The 20,373-nt window shown below is 42.0% G+C and overlaps 1 protein-coding gene across 1 annotated transcript in view; it reads left to right on the top strand.

Moving 5' to 3' along the window:
• Positions 1 to 20,373, top strand: part of LOC121161033 (calcium-activated chloride channel regulator 1-like) — a 50,628-nt gene that overhangs the window by 25,324 nt on the left and 4,931 nt on the right. The window lies entirely within an intron of this gene.

Below are 20,373 nucleotides of genomic sequence, written 5' to 3' on the forward strand. Positions count from 1 at the left end.
GATTTTAAATTTCCTAATTATTTGAGTTTATCAATGTTAACTGGAATGCTAAATATCAATAAAAAAAAGAGTATGTCATTTTCCATCTTAAACAATCCATTAATTAATGTTAATAAGTCAGGAAGGTGCATATTTGCAATTGCAAATTTTTAAGAAACATTTTAGAGGGTGCTACAAATTCATCTAGTAAATTGACAAAATCAAAACCTAAATCATTTGAAAGTATTTATGTATACTCAGTTGCAAATCGTTTCATGATATAATTACTTATATTCAGTTCTTTATTATAAATGAATATATCATGTCTACATAAACCATAATCAAAAAAGGTTACAAAGAATTATTCCATAAAAAATAGTCTAAAGTAATAAAAATAAAAAGATAAAATTCATTATTATTTAGTAAAAGTGGCATATCAAAGATTCAGCCATACAAATGAAATGACTAGCCAGAACGTCTTTCTGGATGAATCTTGGAATATCACAATTAAGTCCTGTGTCTATTATCAGAGTCTCACTGGGTCCCAAAATACTACCAGCAGATTTCTTTAGGGAATATGGCATAGTACATGATATGCAGTGGACAGCATACACATAATTTCTTAGGATTATGTTTTATTTGCTGAGTAAATCACAATTCAACCCCACTAAAATTTATTCAGGTGAATATACACACATGTTATTGGGAGAAGTTGATGTAATAAAAGCTACATGCCAACACTGATCTGGAACAACACATGAATTCCAGAAAATTCATAGTATTTAATAAAATATATCTAATAAGGTATCTAATAAAAGTAAATTTAAGCTATGAGTATGTCTATAGCAATGATGTGATTTTTTTTGAAAGAGCACTGTATTGGATGAAACTCCTTTAACTCTCTGAATGTCAGAAGTGAGGAAACTGTGTTGATGTGGGAAAGCAGGGAGCTGATAAGTGAGGAAGAATTGATACTGCCAGAAGCCCTGCACTGCTGAAAATCCCACCTCTTCCCCGCTGGCACACCCATCCCCTAACATGCACCTGAGCCTCACTTCCCCTATTGCACAGAGGCCGTGACGACCATGTGAGTACCGCCGTTCCACACTGAGACATCATGATACTTTCTGGAAATCACCATGGGTGCTGAAGCTGCATATCACTCTGCTCTGCCTGCATATTCAGTTAGGGCACCAGTCCTTCCCATTTAAACGCACAACCCAATTTTGATCAAGACAGCAGTTGTTCCTTCCTCAGGGAGGCAGGTTGGTGCAGTCACATCTGAGAGTAAACTGTCTCTTCAGATAAATCCTGCTGTCCTACACCTTTGCATCTCCACCTTGAGTCCTTTCATGCATGGATGGAAGAATCTGGAATAAACTCAACCAGAGGCCACAATGCCCACAACAATATGATGCTTCTGGAACACTCAAGAACAAAATTCTAAAATATTAGCAAATCAAGTACAGAAGAGAATATGAAAAACAGTAATGTTATCAAGCCCAAGCTGAATTTATCCCAGAAATCCAAGGATGATTTACTATTAGAAAATTATAATATTCATCATGACAAATTTAAAAGAAAAATTGCATGATAACCTCAACACACACACAGGAAAGTGTATTATAATTCAATCAATATCACATCAAAAATGAAATTTTGAAATAGTGGATGGGAGATCTTTCTCTGTTTCTGAGGCTCTTGTTCTGTCTCTCTGTCTTTCAAATAAAAAACTAAGTTTTGGGCCCGGTGGCATGGCCTAGCAGCTAAAGTCCTTGCCTTGGACGCGCCGGGATGCCATATGGGTGCCAGTTCTAATCCCGGCAGCTCCACTTCCAATCCAGCTCTCTGCCTGTGGCCTGGGAAGGCAGTTGAGGACAGCCCAAAGCTTTGGGACCCTGCACCGCTGTTGGAGACCTGGAAGAGGTCCCTGGCTCCTGGCTTTGGACCGGCATAGCATCAGCCGTTGCAATCACTTGGGGAGTGAATCATCGAATGGAAGATCTTCCTCTCTGTCTCTCCTCCTGTCTGAAGATCTGACTTTGTAATGGAAATAAATAAATCTTTTTTTAAAACTAAGTTTTTATAGTTAAAAATATGCTCACTGGAGTGGGTATCATGGCACAGGGGGCTAAGCCACCCTGGCACCAGCATCCCAGCCCCAAGTGCTGGTTTGAGTCCTGGCTAACGTGCTCATGATCCAGCTCCCTGCTAATGCATCTGGAAAGCAGAGGATGGTGGCTCCAGTACTTGAGTTCTTGCTACTAATTCAGAGACCCAGATGGAGTTCCTGGCTTCTGGCTCTAACCTAGCCCAGCCCCATCTGCTGTGGGCATGTGGGGAATGAACAAGCAGAGGCTCATATTCTCTCTCTCTCTCTCTCTTCCTCTCTCTTTCTCTCTCTCTGCCTTTCAAATAAACAAATCTTCTAAAAATGTGCACATCACTTGCACATTTACCTAGTTATGTATTTGTGTTCCAGTGTAAAGGAACACAAATATATATATATATATATATATATATATATAAAGATCTTTACTATCACATAATTTTTAAAGAGTAAAACTGAAAAAAACAAAATCTAAGCACCCAGTAGTAGGAGGCTAAGCAAATATAATGTGGTATGTTCTTGTGATAGACTCACACAACAGGTAAAATATAAATAAATGATGTCTATCCATAATCCATATTAAACATATTTCAAATATGTAACAGCAAGAAAAATTGCAAAATGATAGGTTCACTATGATATCATGTATCTAAATTTAAACACAAAAATGCTGTACTGTGTTTGTCTGTAAAAATAAATAAATAAAAATGTTTCTTTAATTCTTCATAGAACAAGCTTTGGATGTTGGGCCAGAAAAGTAAATGAGATGGGGAATATTGGTTTAGCTATTTAGGTGTTTTTCTTTTAAATTTTGTTTGCTTGAAAGTCAGAGTAACAGAGAAAAGGGGGGAGAGAAGAAAGAAATAGAGAGAAGAAATAGAGAGATCTTTACCCACTGGTCTGGCTGCAGGTGGTTACAATAGCCAGTGCTGGGCCAGGCTGAAGTCAGAAGCCAGCAGCTTGTTCCAGGTCTCCCATGCAGGTGGCAGAGGTCTTCTGCAGCTTTTCCCAGACCATTAGCAAGAGCTGGATTGTAGCTGAACAGCCAGGACACTAATCAGTGCCATATGGGATGCCTGAATTACAAACATCTTTACCCTCTAACAAAACACATTACTTAATATCTTTAGCTTCAACAGCAATATCTTGGACTTTAAGAAAGCTGAGATAAAGTTTTAACTAGCATTTGTTATTTCTATATCAGGAAAATAAGTGTATTTATGTACTATTTTTAATTTTCCTGGATTTCTAAAAATTTCTTAAAGTAGGGGCAGAGGAGTCACTTCCATGTTATGCGAGTTGATTTTTTAGGTTTGCCTGACACCTAGTGGAATGACTGAGGTCCTTCAAAAGATTTAAAATATACATGATAGCATTCTATTAAGTAGAAGACTAATAACTAATATCTAACAATATCTACTTAATAATTTAAAATGAAAACAAATTAGTTTTGTATATTACAGCAGATACATATCAAGTACTCCCAGATACAATGTCTTGCTCATTCATTTGTGCAAAATATATAATGTCTGCTCTGTACTAGGCCTATGATCCCTGATCTTTGAAGTTTATAGACTAGTAGGGATTAAGTTATTAAGTAGATTGTCATATAAATGAATACAATTATAATTTATATTTGGAGCTATGACAAACTTACAAAAGGGTCCTTAACATAATGGGAAGTTTAGGAAGGGCATCTATGAGGAAGGTATGAGCCAATTTCCAAAGCATAAGCAGGATGATTTTTAAAAGAGAGTGAGAAGATGAATAACTAAAAAAAAAATTAGTGGCTGGCATTGTGGCATAATAAGTTAAGCTGCCTCCTGCTGCTTTAAACTCTATTGCTCTACTTCCAATCCAGATCCCTGCTAATGTGCTTGGGAAAGCAGCAGCAGACAGGGCAAGTGCTGGGAGCCAGCCATGTCAGTCTAAGCAGCAGCACTCACTAGCACACACAAGATCATTGGTGGAAGCAGGCCTGATTGAAGAACATGGGGAACTCCCCTGCTAAGCCCAGCTCCTGGTAGTGAGCCTGAGACCTGGGGCTAGGAACAGGCTTGACCAGGCTGGGTCAGTCCACAATACGCACTGGCATGAATGAGGCCACTGTATAGGGTGGATGCCAGGCTGGGTGGATTGCAATACCCACCAGTTCACATGAGGGCTAGAAATGGGCTAGGCCGGGCTAAGTAGCTGCACCTACTGGCAAGAGCTGGGACTGGGGGCAGGTTAGATTAAGTCAGACTGAAGCATCTGCTGATGCAAGTCATCTCAGACTTGGTCACAGCAGCTACTGGCACACACAAGCTCCAGGCCTGGAAGCAGATTGGGTAAAGAAACTTTGGGGAATTTCTTTCTGGGCTGCTGTTTCCACTTGTGAGTGTGAGAGCTGGGATTGGGGGTGCCCCAGTCTTGGCTAGGCTATTGCACCTGCTGACCCACAACAGAGCCAGAATTGGTATGTGCCAACTGAGCTAGGTGATGACAAATGCCAGGACTGGGTGCAAGTCATGTCAGGCTGGAATGCAGTAACCTCTGGCAGGCACAAGATCCTGGGATGAAAACATACCAGCAAAGGAGCTGCAGGCACTCCCTTGCTAGACTGTGCTTATCCCTGGTGAGCACAAGAATCAGGGCTGGGAGTGAGTCAGATTGGACAAGGCAATAGCATTTGTCGGTATACCTGAGGGCTGGGTCTGGGAGCAAGTTGGGCTGAGCTATGCCTTAGCATCCATGGCTGTGCACAAGAGCTAGAGAGGATGTGGATTGGGTTGTGCTAGGTTGTAGCAGAGGCAATACATGCAAAAACTGAGACTAGGAGTAGGCCTGGTGGAGGTTATTGGGGGTCATCCCAACTAGACTGCACACTCATTGGTATATATGAGGACTGGATCTCTGGTGGGTTCTCTGGGCTGGGCCAGGTCACAGCATCTATCAATTCATGTGTGACATGGGGCTGAGGCAGACTGATCAAGCTGACCAAGTCCATTGGTATGTATATTGCTAGTACAGTGTCAGATTATACTTGACTCTGTACTGGCTGGTATGCAAGAGTTGGGTCTGGGGTCACCCCAGACAAGGTTTTGGGAGAACATCCAGACCGGACCACTGACTGGGCTCAGAGCCTGACCACAGGAAGTAACAGGATGTGTGGTCTGATCTTAGAGTGCATATATTGAGACTGGGCCCTTTTGGTTGCTGATGCCTGTGCAGTGTCCAGATACACAAAGAGACATGACATGATGACCAGCTCATCTGGGCTGATGGATGTTGACTGTCGTGTCATAGGAAGGAGAGCAGGGCAGGTTGGATGATTCTGCTGGACAAGCTTTGCCACATGTTCTTAGGTCTGTGGATGTACTAAGGTAGACTTTGTCAAACAATAGACTTTGGAGAGACTTTCTCAGCCCTGGAGCGATGAAACCAACAACTTCTCAGAACTATTTAAACCACTCAAACAACATTCTCAAAACACTCTTCCCCAGGAAGACTCTAAGGTGTCACCAAATGATCACCCTCAGGAGCTGATGTAATTTGACAGTAAAGAGCAGCCCACTCTTTCTCCTCCCCTGCAAGCACAGGGAAAAAAAATTAAAACATTTGTCCCACCCACCTTCCTCCAAAACTGACCATCTTTGCCCCAATCAGAGGCCCACATGGATGTGCATCCCTCTCAACTACATAAACATTAAAAATTTTTTTAATTTTAAGAAAAAAGAATAATAACAAAAATTTAAAAGACAATCTAGTTCCTATGGGAAAATAAAATGGAAGAGGATGAATGCAACTCAGGAAGAAAAATTAGGACCAATTGGGAGACTATTTCAGTAGTTTGAACAATAACTGGCTTTGGCTCAGATTGTAGCAGCTACTTTGAACACGTGCTTCAAAAGTAGATTCAGAGATTGTGGATGAATTGATACCAAAAGGCAGTCAGGGATGAAATCATCGAAAATGATCTGACTTCCACACTTTACAACTGAGTTAAGATGAGAAAGAGTGAAGAAAGAATAGATTTAATAGAACCAGGCTTCTAATATCAAAGAATAACCAAGAAATATTTAGGTATTTATCTGCAAACAAGTTTTCTTCACAATCACTAGACTGCTGTCGAAGAACGGCAAAAGCTACACAATGGAACAAAAAAATGCACAGTATGAGAAGACTGGGTATCTTGGCACATTTTCCTTTTTTCAAAACAATTTTTATTATGTTTACATAGTTGAGAAGGATGCATGCCCATGTGGACCACCGATTAGGATGGGAAGGATGAGGAACAGGGGAAAGTAGATGAGACCACTGTTTCTAATTTACTTTTTCTTTTTCCTGTATCTTGAGGAAGGGCGGGTGGGTGAGAAGGGGAGAAGCTACACCCAGCATCCTAACCACCTCAGTACCCAGGGATGGGGACAACCACTCAGTGTCATCCCAGGGTTCTCTATGTGGAGCGTGCGCCAAGGGTTCTGCTCAAGTGGTTTCAACAGTAATGAAATGCTGTTAATTTCTTTGCTCCAAGGTTGAGGAAATCCTTCTAAGGTCCGTTGGCTGACATGGTCCACCTTAGAGTCTCCATTTGCTCAGATACTTGCTGTCAATGCTTGACTGGGAGAGTCGTCCAATTTATTCTGCCCTCCAAGCTCTGCAATGGTACTTGATGCCCTCTGTAAGCCCCCAGTCGACTGCCATATTCCCCATGTACATTCGAGAATGCTATCTAATACACAATCCTGAGCAGCTGAGGAGGCCCAGTTCTGACACAGACCACAGAGCCTACAGTTCTCCCTGTGGTTGGAGTTCTGTGTCCAGTGGTTCAGTTAGAGGAAAATTCCCTAATGACACCCTACCAAATGTGATCCCAGACCTGACTCCTGTTTGTGCTAGCCAATATGTTTCCAGCTCAGTTCATTAATTTTATCAGCCTACACACACAATGATGGTTGCAGTTGCTGGGTCAGTCTGTCTCCAGCCCCATCTCTTATGCAAACCAATCAATACTGTGGTCCAGCCCAACCCTACCCACCACAAACTCAGCCCTCACATGCACCAACAGGAACTGCAGCCCAGTTGAAGAGACCCACAATAATCCCACTAGGCCCACCCTCAGCCATAGTTCCTATGGATGACAGTATGTGCAGTCAACTGGTCAGACATCCCATTTTGCTTTTATGCACACCAATGAGTTCTGCAGCCTAGCTCAGCCCAACCAAACCCACTGTTGAGTGCATACTGATGCTAGCAGATGGTACTACTTATCCAGTCAGGCCCACCACCATCCCTTGTTCCCATGCTCACCACTGGGAGCTGCAGCCCATCAGAGGGATGCCCAGAGTTTCCCTACTGGGCCCACTCCCAGTCCCAGATCTTGCACTCTCCAGGTGGTTCTGCAGCCTAGATTGACATAACTTGTCCTTATTCCCAGCACTTGCCAGCTGATTTTATGGTGAATTTCAGACAGCCTGCACTTACTCTGGGCTCATGCATGCACCAGTGGATAGGGTCGCTTAGACCAGTCTAGCTTTCCCCCTAACCCAGCTCACATGCAGGCCAAAAGGCATTGTAGCCATCACTGCCTTTAGTCAAGTCTGCCTCCCGTCTCAGTTCTCATACTCACCCAGAGCAGTGGTCCAATAAGGGGATCCTTACTGCCCCCCCTACCAGGTTTGTACCCACATGTGTGCTGGTTGGGTGCTGGCATGGCCTGCCTCACCTCAGCATTTGTTGGGAGGTGCTCTAGCCTTGCCCAGCCCAGCCTGCACCCAGTTCCAACTCATGCTGGTGAGTGCTACAGCCTAGCCCAGGCCCAGCCAGCCTGTCCCGAATATAAACTGGCTGTTGTTACAACCCAACTCAATCTGTCTTGCACCTTATCCTAGTTCTCACATCTGCCAGTGAGTGTTCTGAACTGGCTCAGCCTGGCCTGCACCAAGACCTGAGCTACGCATATGCCAGTGGACACTATAACCTGGCCTGGTTTGGCCTGCTCCGAATCTTGCTTCTTGTGCTCACCTGCAGTGACCACATCCTGACAGGAGTTCCCCAAGCCCCTCTATCAGGTCACCTCCCAGTGGCAGATCTCCTGCACACTACTGGTTTCTTGGCCCAGCCTGACTTGGCCCACCTCCTCTCCTGGCAGGAACAGCAGCCTTGCCCAACTGTCCCACACCCAGACTCAGCTCTCTTGTGTTTCAGTGGGTACAAAGGCCTGGCCCAGCCTGTCCTACACCCTTCCTGGCTCTCACAAGCACCAGCAGGTGCTGGAGTCTAGCCCAGTCTGGCACACCCCAGACCCCATCTATACTAACACTAAGGTATACTGCAGTCATGCTCAGTCAGGTTAGCCTCCCCCATTCTGGTGCTTGCACTCACCAGTGGAAACAACCAAGCCATGGTATTCCCTTAGCTCCCTGCACAAGCCTGCACTCCCAGGCCTGGCACATTTTTCATGGTAAACTGATTAACTAGCAGATGAAAGGCCAGACTAGGTAGTCTGTTCTTGTTAAGACTGTCCAGGAGTGTTGGAGTCTCCCCAACCCCTGAGAGTTTGTATGATGGAGCTGCTGTGTTAGCGTAACATCAAGGCCCTCCACTAGCATTTCTGCCCTGGCTGGTCAGGGAGAATCATTTCCCTCATCAGTGCTTTTTAAACTCCTTTTTGCATGAGATGAACCCCAAAAGATGCAAATGTTTCCATAAGGGTTTGCGTTCCCTTCTAATTAATATTAGTAAATACGTATCAACTGAAGATGAGGAATGTGAAGCAATATTTGAGAATTGTAGGCTGTGTTGCATTGATTTGGGTGACCAGGAAAGTCAGGACAAATTATACAGGAAACACAGATCAAGTAAGAGATTTTGCTCTTTATTTTAAGATTAGCAGGAATTCACTGAAGGGTTGAAATCAAGAAAATACCATGATGAGATCATTAATGTTTAAAATTTAGAAAAATTATATGAGATTAACAGAGAATTAGGAAGTTGTCCATATCTGAGTCTTTGCTTGTATTTTGAGAAACTATTGTTAATTTTGTTTTCAGTATCATAGCAGTGTGTGGTTACGTTTAACAATGAAAAAGTTATTTGAAGACTTACATGCTGAAAATTGAATGGAGGAAATGAAAACTGGAAGTCATTTGCATGTGAATTGATATGCATGAATGGAGGCAATGAACTATTACAGAGTGAGAAAAGTACAGAACACCTTACAACTTCAGGAACTTATCAGGTAATATAGTTAAAGGCCAAAAAAGATGAAGAAACGTTAAAAAACAAAAACTGAACATTGACTTGAGAAGTAGAAGCAAAGTCAGAGCAATCTTACGTCACGGAGGTAAGTGGAAGACAGGCTTCAAGGAGGCAATAACACTCGTGCAGGGACTGGCACGCAGTAAATACTCCAAATATACTGCCATCATGATGATGACAATGATGATGTGGTGACGATGGTGCTTGCAAAAATAAGTGGCGCAAATGACAAAGTAATGATGCAAAAGGTGAATACAGAAAAGCCAGCAATGATCTTTTTTAAAGGTTCATTTATTTTTATTGGAAAGTAAGATTTACAGAAAGAAGCAGACACAGAGAAAGATCTTCCATCCACTGGTTCACTCCCCAAGTGGCCCCAATGGTCAGAGCTGAGCCAGTCCAAAGCCAGGAGCCAAGAGCCAGGAGCTTTTTCCAGGTCTTCCACACAGGTGCAGGGTTCCAATGCTTTGGGTCTTCCTCTGCTGCTTTCCCAGGCCACAGGGAGCTGGATGGAAAGTGGAGCAGCCAGGACACAATCTGGCACTCATATAGGATGCTGGCATTTGAAGGTAGAAAATTAACCAATTTAGTTTTCATGCCAGCAGCCACTGGTGACTTTTAAAGAGGAATACCTTCCTTGTAGAGGTGAGAAAAAAAGTTCTAAGAATGTTTGGGGGGTAAATGAGAAGTACAGATATGAAGATGATAATTAAAGACAAATCACTTGAAATAATTTTTAGAGTTTTATATTTTAATTTTCACCTACTTGAAAGGCAAAGCCATAGAGATAGAGATCTTCTGTTCATTCATTGACTCCCCCAAAAGGCCTGCAACACACAGGCTGCCCAGGCCCAAGCCAGGAGCCCTGAATGCCAGCAGAATCTTCCATGTAGGTGGTAGGGATCCAGCCACTCTCTGCTGCTCCCTGGCTGCTGTGAGAGGAAGCTGCATGGGAGGAGTATCAGCTGTGACTCCAACATGTGAGGTAAGTATACCAAGAAGGGAAGGTTAACACTCTGATACAAATTCTGCCCTTCCTCCAAATTCTTGACTGAAATGGAAAGGAGATAAGTAAAGCAGTGATTGGAAGAAGGTTGTGACAGTAAATAAAGTCAAAATTTCTGCTGAGGCAATTTGGGAAAGAGGTTGCTTAAAATTAGAGAGACCGAAGTCTGCTTAAATGCTGAAAAGGGAGCAGACACTGGACCTAGTGTTTAAGCCACCACTTAGAATGCTTGTGTCCAAGAGGGAGTGCCTGGATTTGAATCTCAGTTCTGCTCCCAACTCCTGCTTCCTGCTAACACAGACCCCAGGAGGCAGCGTGCAATGGCTCAGGTAGTCAGATTTTTGTCAGCATATGTGAAGTCTGTGTTGTGTTTCTGGCTCCAAACCTCAGCCTTCTCTCTTTCCTTCTCTCTTTTTTTCTCTATGCCTTTCAAAGTAAATAAATAAACATCATAATCCTGTAGAAAGGGGGGAAATGGTGGTGTGTGAAAGGAAAGGAATAAACATATGCATTGTAAGAAGGAAGATGGGGCAGGATCCAGAATACAGGAAAATAATTGATCTTTGATAGGCAGAAAATTTTATGTTTGGTGTTATAAAAGCAGAGAAAGAGATGATAAAGTAAATATAGGAAGGCTGGAAAGGATCTTTCCATTTTCCCTCCTCCAGGAAAATATTTCTCTTGATCATTTTTACTAACTCTTTAGTATCCAAATCTATGGAATTTCCTGCTCTTCTTTTGTGAGTGGGTGGGTGTGAAATATTTAGTAGTACAGATCATTTTTTTTCTTAAAACTCTTCTCTCACTTTTCAAATATATTTCAAGCAGATTCTTTAAAAAGTCTAAAAATGAAAATGATGAAAGCCTGTGTATTCTAGGTTAAGAAAAGCAGATAAGAGGTGGGCATTGTGACAGCAGATTCAGCCGCTGCTGGAGGGACCAGCACCCCACATCCGAGTGTTTGCTTCACGACCTGGCGACTCTCAATCCAGTTTCCTGATATATGCCTGGGAGGCAGCAGACGACAACACAAGTGCTTGGGTTCCAAGGATTTCACATTTTAAAATCTTCTCACTCTCTCTCCTTCCTACACCATATCACTGGGTCTCAAATATCAGAAAAGGGGTGCTACTACAGCTGTTGGGACAGTTTCCCCACATAAACTAGTAAGAGAAATGCCTTCATCTATTAACCCTTCATAACTTGATTTTTTTTCCTCCCTTCTGCATGGCTTGTATTTTGTTGATAACTTTTTTATTCAGCTGTTAGCCACAGGATATCTGATTCTCTGTTACTTGAGAGAGTTGAGTCTTAAAGCAGTTGGCATTATATGCCTATTTTTGTTTCAACTCCTACTAGATGTGGCCAACTGCTTTGGTTAAAATAGGTTAAAATGGATTATTGTTACTTTTACCTTAACAAAGTGACTAAAACCTATTGAGAATTCTTTAGATTTAAAGCCTAAATGATATTGAAGCCGCCAGTGAACTCCTGGAAATCTCAAAAGACAAGGTTCACAATGGGGGGTGGAGGGGCGCAGCGGGAAACTGTTTGATGCGATTAAGATTCCATATGTTGTGCAAGTATAAAGGTCTGATGCCTTATTACTCTCCAGGGTCAATGAAACATGGCTTCAGAGCAGACCACACACTCACAGCTTTATGTCAGATAGCTTGTTCTGCATGTTAGTTTACATAATGATGGGAGGTAATGGTGAGCTATACTCTTTCCCAACCCTCCTCATCAGAGTAGGGCCCAGTGGTACTTGGACAGGATGCTGACTGTCTTCCCTCCTGCACTCCCACCCTTGCTTACAACCCTCCAACTCAAAGTGCAGGAGCCTGGGACTAGAAGCAGGCCAGACTGACTCGATCCTGCAGCTCCTTGCCAGTATGGTGCCACTGCCCCTTACTAGCACACACACACCAATCAAAACAGGATGGAAACCCCCTGTAACAGATACTTACTGACAATGATGACATCTAGATTTTGATGGAAAAGCCTCCATTAGGACTGCCCCTAGCCTTCACGATAATTAAAGTGCAACCACTACATTTGGTCCTTTGAGATAACATATATACCCCTAAATTGTGAGCCTCCCTGACTTAGTCTGTCTTTCTACCAGTCCCTCCAATTGTATCATCCAGATCTTTTATTTTTCTTCCTTGAATAAAAAAAAAAATCACTTCTACTCTCACTGTTGTGCCTGATCTTGTAAAATCTCATCAATACCACAATACAAACGCAAGTCTAATCTCACCAATTTTCCTGCCATAATAGCATATCCTGGTACTAAGGGCTAAATCACCTAGGGGAAGCGAGATGCCAGCATCAGCAATGCACCCGTGAGGAGTCTGTCTCTTGGCAGGGCCCACACAGAGACAGTGAGCTTTCCAGTAGATATGAGATATGCGAGTGCACATGTCTTTATGGCTGCACAGTTGTGACTGGCTGGAGAACAGAAAGAGTAAATGGTACTTTTGTTCTGCCCAAGTTGGCAAGTTTGGCAGGCAGGTCAGATTCTTTTAAAAGGACTGTCAAAGGTGCAGGAAGCTAAACATTAAATATCCAGGAATTGCTAGATTAAACATGGATCAGAAGAGGAGTTCAGGCAATCAAGAGAATGAAACAGTTGGGCTTAGGAGGCTCAAAGAGCAATTAAGCTACGGTGTGTGGTGTGAGAGTCAGACTTAGCCTGAAAAGTATCATCGTCTACCAGCTCCTGCAGGAAGCTCACTTTCAGGTATGGGCATCTACTGGCTAGATGTGGACTGGATTCTGGCTATGCCAGAGTCTAGAAGAAAGGCAGGGAGGTAGAAGGGAAGGCTAAAAACAGGTCAGGTAAGGGATGGTCACTACTGCCAGTTTAATCTTTGTCTATCATGAAAGCCAAGTCACATTTATACCCATATTGTACAGAGCCAAGGGTTCCAGGGACACAAGCGTCAGGGTAGAGGTGCAGGCAAGAGCAACTGCTCCTGTTACACAACCTCTCCCTGCTATGGACTCCAGCTCACTGTGCTCCAACAGGTCTGGAAATTAAGAGGTACCCCAAACTGACAGAGCAGAAATGTGAGGGCATCTTTGTTTCTTGTCTTCTTGTTTCTGGTGAGCAAAATTATTTTTTAGTGTATATCTCTTTGGAATACATCATCAGGTACTGTCTTTGTTTTGACTCTTGTTGACTCTTGTTTTGACCCTTCAAGTAAAAACCAAAACTGTTTTTCATTCTTTAAAATACCCACTTAGAAAACAACTAAACTGGCAGCCAACATGATAGCCTAGTGGCTAAATCCTTATCTTTCATGCACCAGGATTCCATATGGGTGCCAGTTCATGTTCCAGCTGCTCCACTTCCCACCCTACTCCCTGCTTGTGGCCTGGGAAAGCAGTTGAAGATGGCCCAAAGCATTGGAACCCTGCACCTATGTGGAAGACCTGGAAGAAGCTCCTGGCTCCTGGCTTCGGAGCTGCTCAGCTCCAGCCATTGTGGCCACTTGGGGAGTGAACCAGTGGATGAAAGATCTTTTCTCTGTCTCTCCTTCTCTCTGTAAATTAGACTTTCTATTATAAATAAATGAATCTGGAAAAAAAAAACCAATTAGCTCAAAAGCAGCTACTTTCCATGCACAATATAAAGACCATGCCCTTAAATTAATCCAAGCCATCTGTGATAGACTAATCCCTGAGAAGAATACCACAGCATTTCTGGGAAGACAGAGAGGCTTTGCTCAGACATACCTCCCTATCTCCCGACATCACAGAGGGCCAGGCAATTGTTATTCTCATACAGCTTCAGATGTTAGGAGGAAGCTTTCAAATCTGGGTGTGTCAGGTGGGGCTTTTCAAGAAAGCATGTACACATTCCCATTCTCAGAGAACACTCCTGCAGCCCTGTCCTACGCACCATGGGAATCATTGCAGGACTGGTTCCCCTGGAGATCAAGGCCTCTGAAATTGGGCACACTTCCTTGAATGACCCAATAGGAGCTTCTGTTACTCATTACAGGCACCTACTCCCCAGGCACATGGGAGCTCTGTGGACCTCCTAATCATTGATGAGAAGAAAGGGGAGCCACCTTGTCTGTCCTTCTTTCCAATTCAAGTTTCCCCTCTCTCCTTAGTATGTCCGGAAGAGTCATCTCAGGAAAACCTGTAGTTAGATTTTTCATGAACCCCTAAGCTCTAACTGGGAAAACTTAATTTTTATTCAGACATTTACGGTCCTGTTGGAAGATGATTCTAGGGAAATATCTCTTAGCCCAGAGGAGAAACACCATCTTCACGGGACAGAGTGTCCTTATGCCATCCCCTAATTAGAACAGATATCAAGCCAGAGGTTTGGTTAATCCAAAGAGATTGCCTGTGCAATAACTGCCCAACCAGTTAAGGATCGTGCATCCCTTCCCTGCCAAACCAGTCTTGTGAGTCACAACATTCTGTCAACTCTGGATTCCCAGAAATGGGAAAATAGTCCATGCTTTATACCAACTGATAGAAGATGCCCAAATGCAGGGACCAATTTCAGCTTTGATTCCAGAGGATGGCTTTAATATTTCCAAAGAAGATGAGTGCTTCTGTCAAACCATCAAGTCACACAACTCCTTTTTAAAATAGGTAAGTATATTGTTTTGCATAATCCTCTCCTAATTTTCCCACTCAATCCCATCATCAGGCTGCAATACTTTGAGAATAACCTTGCTACTTTAGAATGCTAGTCCTTTTCGTCTTATTTTTCAACTGCTTACCTCCACTAATTGTAATGAGCCATGGCTAGACTTTAGTTGGCTTTAATCTTATTGACTCTATATAACATAGTGAGGGCTCACACATAGCACTTCTCATGGGACAATCCCATCTTACATTTTTGTATGGATTGTTCTTTCTGCGTAAAGGCTATGAAACTCCAAACTGTCCTGCAGACAGAACCACATATGCAGAAATTCTGCTGGGGAACCCTGGAGAAATCTCTAGAGGAGAAACCGTTTCTGTTGTATTTAATGGCATTCCTCTCTGCCAGAATGTCATCACTCCTCCTTTATAGAAGCCAGAGCTACTTCTTCAGAGGGGTGGTTGATAGAAACAGACATTTGGTTAGTAGACAAGGACCAGGGGAGCCCTCTGCTATCATTGGAGGTGAGTCTCAGAGGACATGAGCAAAGCTCTCAGCAGGTTTTTGTGAAGGATGTTGATATCATATGTTAATCCCTGTAATTGTTTTCTGCGCTGTTATAACTGATCTAGGTAACAAGAATTTTATGCATATAAAATTTCTTGTGTTTCCTATTGTCTTTATTGAGCCTCAGTTGGAACTTTGATCCAAGCAACCAGTCAAAACTGACCCTCTCCTGGACAAGTCATGAAAACTTACCCTTTTTCAGCTATTAAAACCCCTAAACAGTCAGCCTTCATCACCTCCTGTTTTTGGAGACTGCTATCAGCCTTGCTGGGGGCTTTTTCCCCCACTTTTGCTATCTTCCGATGCATGACGTCTGCTTTACATATCCTTCTTAGTTCATGCACCTCGTTCATTGCAGCTAAAAGACATGAACCAAGCGGGCAAAAAGACTTGTAATAACTGCTGTTAAAACGTCATTCTCCTGGAGCTCTCAGCCACTGACACACACTGCATTGTAGATCAACAATAAGCCCTCAGATTGCCCTAGCTACCCATATTCCTACAACACTACTATTATTTTTCAGAAATCTGTTGATGCTTCATGGATTTTATACTAGCTATTTCTCTGTGGGTATTTTATTTGCTATATCTTATTCCTTTCTAAAGTTTATTTTTCTTTGTGATACAATTTTAATGTAATTTATTAAGGTGGACTTTATATATATATATATATTCCTTGACATTCCTATCTCATGATTTGATCATCTTTCAGCAACTCTGAAAAATTATTAGCCATTATCTGATCAAATTTATTTCTCTTTTTTATTTTCATTTCTGGAAATCTTGTTGGATAACATATTACATTTTCTCATTATATACTTTTTCCTTAATCCATACTTTCATTCCTTATGTCTTCATGCTGCCTTTGGTATAATTTCCTCATAACTACCTAGCATTTATTAGTGTCCCTTCAGCTGGATCTAATACACTATTAACATGTCAAGAGTTTTATTTTAATGACTATATTAACTTTATAGATTTTTTTAATTCTCTTCCTATTTCTTAAATTTTTGTTATTGGAAAATAAATAGAAAAAGATCTTCCATCTACTGGTTCACTCCCCACGTGGCCACAATGGCTGGAGCTGAGCAGCTCCGAAGCCAGGAGCCAGGAGCCAGGCGCTTCTTCCAGGTCTTCCACACAGGTGCAGGGTTCCAATGCTTTGGGCCATCCTCAACTGCTTTCCCAGGCCACAAGCAGGGAGTAGGGTGGGAAGTGGAACAGCTAGGACACGAACTGGCACCCATATGGGATCTTGGTGCAAGCAAGGCAAACACTTAGCCTCTGAGCCATGGTGCTGGGCCCTGTTCCTGTTTTCAGTCTTCCTTTCTTCCTCCATTCTGTGTATCTTCTGTTCAAAATCTTATCTAAACACCTATGAAAATTATTCCAAAATGGGTACCTTTAATCCAAAATTCTTTCCCATTTCCAATTGCCTGCCAGACATTGTTTCACAATGTTCCATGTTACAATGCTTATCTGACTAGTCATCCCAAATCATGTGTCCTTTCTGTAACTTATTATTTGTTCTACACAGTTAATACTGGAAGTTGTGGGTGGACATCGTGGCATAGCATATTTAACCACCAATTTGGATGCTTACCTCTTAAGAACACTTCTTCAAGGCCCAGTGTGATATCCTAGCGGCTTAAATCCTCACTGGGATCCCACATAGGCACTGGTTCTAATCCCAGCAGCTCTGCTTCCCATCCAGGTCCCTGCTTATGGCCTGGGAAAGCATTCTAACACAGTCCATGGAAGGTCTTGGGACCCTGCACCTGCATGGGTGGCCCAGAAGAGGCTCAGGGCTCTTGACTTTTGCATCAGCGCAGCTCTGGCTATTGCAACTGCTTGGGGGATGAATCGTCAGTGGACGGAAGATCTTCCACTCTGTCACTCTTCTTTGTATATCTGACTTTCGAATAAAAATTAAATCTTTTTTAAAAAGAGTGCTTCTTCATACCCCAGTTCCCTTGCTTCTGATCCAGCTTCCTGCTAAAACACCAGGGAAGGAGGCAAATGATGACCAAAATACTAGCTACCTATGGAGGAAACTAAGAGAAAATTGCTGGCTCTTAGCTTCAATTTAGTCCAGCCCTACCCATTGTAGACATTTAGAAAGTAAACCAACAGAATAAAGATCCAGCCCCAGCTCCACTGTGTGTACTTGTGTGTCCTCATTTTCCTGTCTTACTTTCAAATGAAGCTTCAAAAATATTTCAAATGTGGCAATATGTTCACAGTATAGGTTCTTTTAGTATGTGAATAAAATTATATGATATCTGAGCAAAACGATCATATTGTGTGTTTGTTAGCAAAACCTCTGAGTAGTCACACAGCTACTTGAAAACCTTCCAAACTTCCTTAGATTCAAATTTGATGTGTCCGTCACAACAGGAATCTTATACTGGTTGGTGTCCTCTAGGGACATAAAGGATGCTCATAACATAAGGGATGCTTAGTTTACCTTTTTGGTAAGAATCTTGTAAGATACCTTTTTTTTTCAAGATTTACTTTTTACTGAAAAGGTCGATTTACAGAGAGGAGACACACAGTGAAAGATCTTCCACCTGCTATTTCACTCCCAAAGGAGCCAAAATGACCAAGGCCAATTTGAAGCCAGGAGCTTCTCCTGTGTCTCCCACACAGGTGCAGGGTCCCAAAGCTTTAGGCCATCTTGTACTGCTTTCCCAGGTCACAGGCAGGCAGCTAGATGGAAAGTTAAGCAGCTGATATACGAATCAGTGCCCTAATAGGATCCTAACATGTGCAAGGCAAGGATTTAGCCACCGAGCCATGGTGCCAGGCCGTAAGGCATCTCTTTGGAATTATTTTTGGGAACCAGTGTTGTGATATAGTGGGTTCAACCAGCACCTACAATGCATGTGAATAAAATAACATCCCATATGGGTGCCATTTTAAGAGTCTCAGCTGCTCAACTTCTGATCTAGTTCCCTGTTAACAGCCTGGGAAAATAGTGAAGGATGGCTCAGATGCTTTGGCCCTTCCCACACACGTGGGAGACCCAGACGAAGCTCCTGGTTTCTGGTTTGACTTGGCCCGGGCATTGTGGACATTTGTGGACTGAAGCAGCAAATGGAAGACCATTCTGTCTCTCCTTCACGCTTCAGAACTCTGCCTTTCAAATAAATAAATGCCTTTAAAAACAACAACACATCCAAAGTGGTTGCATTTTTAATCTTTTCTTTTATATAAACATCATGCAAGTAAAAATAAAGAGAATAGAGAAGGTAAAAAAGATTATCCTTGAAAACTGAAGGATTTAAGCACATATTACTTCATTTGACGGTAATGTCATCTCACTCCCACATCACAAAGCACCAGTAAATGATATGTGCCTTCATACAGGAAGCTTATTGTAGTGTGAATCATATTAACCTAAATAACAGCAGTGTGGACCAACCTGTTATTTTACTGCTCCTCTCCGTCTTCATCCAGAGTTGCGAGGCGATAACATTTGCTGAAGTATAAAACTTTAATCAAGCTTTGAAAGCAGAATGAACATGTAATCATCCCAGTGAAGCTATGTACATAAGGGCAACATAGTTCTAGAAATTCTTTAAAGTTACAGAATCAATAGCACTTTTATTAGGATCAAAGGGTGTGATGAGCCAAATTATTCTTGGATCTTAAGCAGAATAAGAAAGATATTGCATCATTGGTTTATTGGCTAATACCCATGGCAGGTCATGTGGATTATGTCAAAGGTTGCGTTGTTTGAAATGTAATGTAGAGTTAACCATTATATTAATCTTTAAATATAAAGTAGTACATAAAATTTATCACATTTCTTATACATGTTGAATTTTGGGAGGAAAAGATTTTGGCAGATTTTTCTCCCCTCTATTTTATATTATGCATTCATTTATATTACAAAATGCTAAAGAAGAATTTAAATTTATAGATTAAATAGAAGGCTCTTTATCTTCTCAGTCTATTTTCTCTTAGTGTTTCTTTCTGTCTACTGCCTGTACCAATTAAAATGTACCAAAAAATACATATTTAGTCTTTTATAATAAATAAGGTGAATCACATAACAAATGTTTTATGATTTGTTTTTTCTCTTTACAATATCACTTAATTTTTCCCTTTCTGTGCATTTTACTATTCAAAATGCTCTTAACAGTTATATAAAATTGCAAATGCATACATCATATAGTTTTCATCAATAAACACTTGTTTCCAAAATTTCATATAAAAAGTAATGTTAGAAAAAATACTTTCATATTTTTAAAGATTGATTGATTTGAGAGGCAGAGGAACAGAAAGAGAAATTTTCCATCTTCTGGTTTATTCTCCAAATGGCTTCAATGGCCAGAGCTGGACCAGTAGAAACCAGGATCTAGGGGCCTTTTCCTGGTCTGATGAACGGCCTTAATGAATTGAGCCATCTTCCATCACTCTCCCAAGCTCATTAGCAGGGAGCTAGGTAGGAAGTAGAGCATCTGGGATTCAAATTGGTGCCGTTACGGTATGTCAGTGCTGCAGGTAGCACTGCTGTACAAAGCTTAACCTGCTGTACCACAGCACTGGCTCCTTGATAATCTTCCTCACATAAATATGCTTCTTGGAGAGATTAAAAAAATAGGATTACTGGGTTAAACATAGTGCAGATGTTGATTAATACGGAAAATTACTCTTCCAAATGTCCTCCTCAATCTGTACTTCATCCAGGATGGGTGTTGTAGCACAGTAGTTCAAGCCTCTTCTTGGGATGCCTGCATCATTTACCAGAAAGCCTGGGACTGAGTTTCACCTCTACTACTGTTTCAGCTTCCAGCTAATGCACCTGGGGAAAAGAATGAAAACAGAACACAATGGCCCCAATACTTGGGT

This window comes from Ochotona curzoniae, unplaced genomic scaffold (assembly GCF_017591425.1).
Source record: "Ochotona curzoniae isolate NIBS_2020 unplaced genomic scaffold, NIBS_Ocur_1.0 contig_4612, whole genome shotgun sequence".
Lineage (NCBI taxonomy): Eukaryota > Metazoa > Chordata > Mammalia > Lagomorpha > Ochotonidae > Ochotona > Ochotona curzoniae.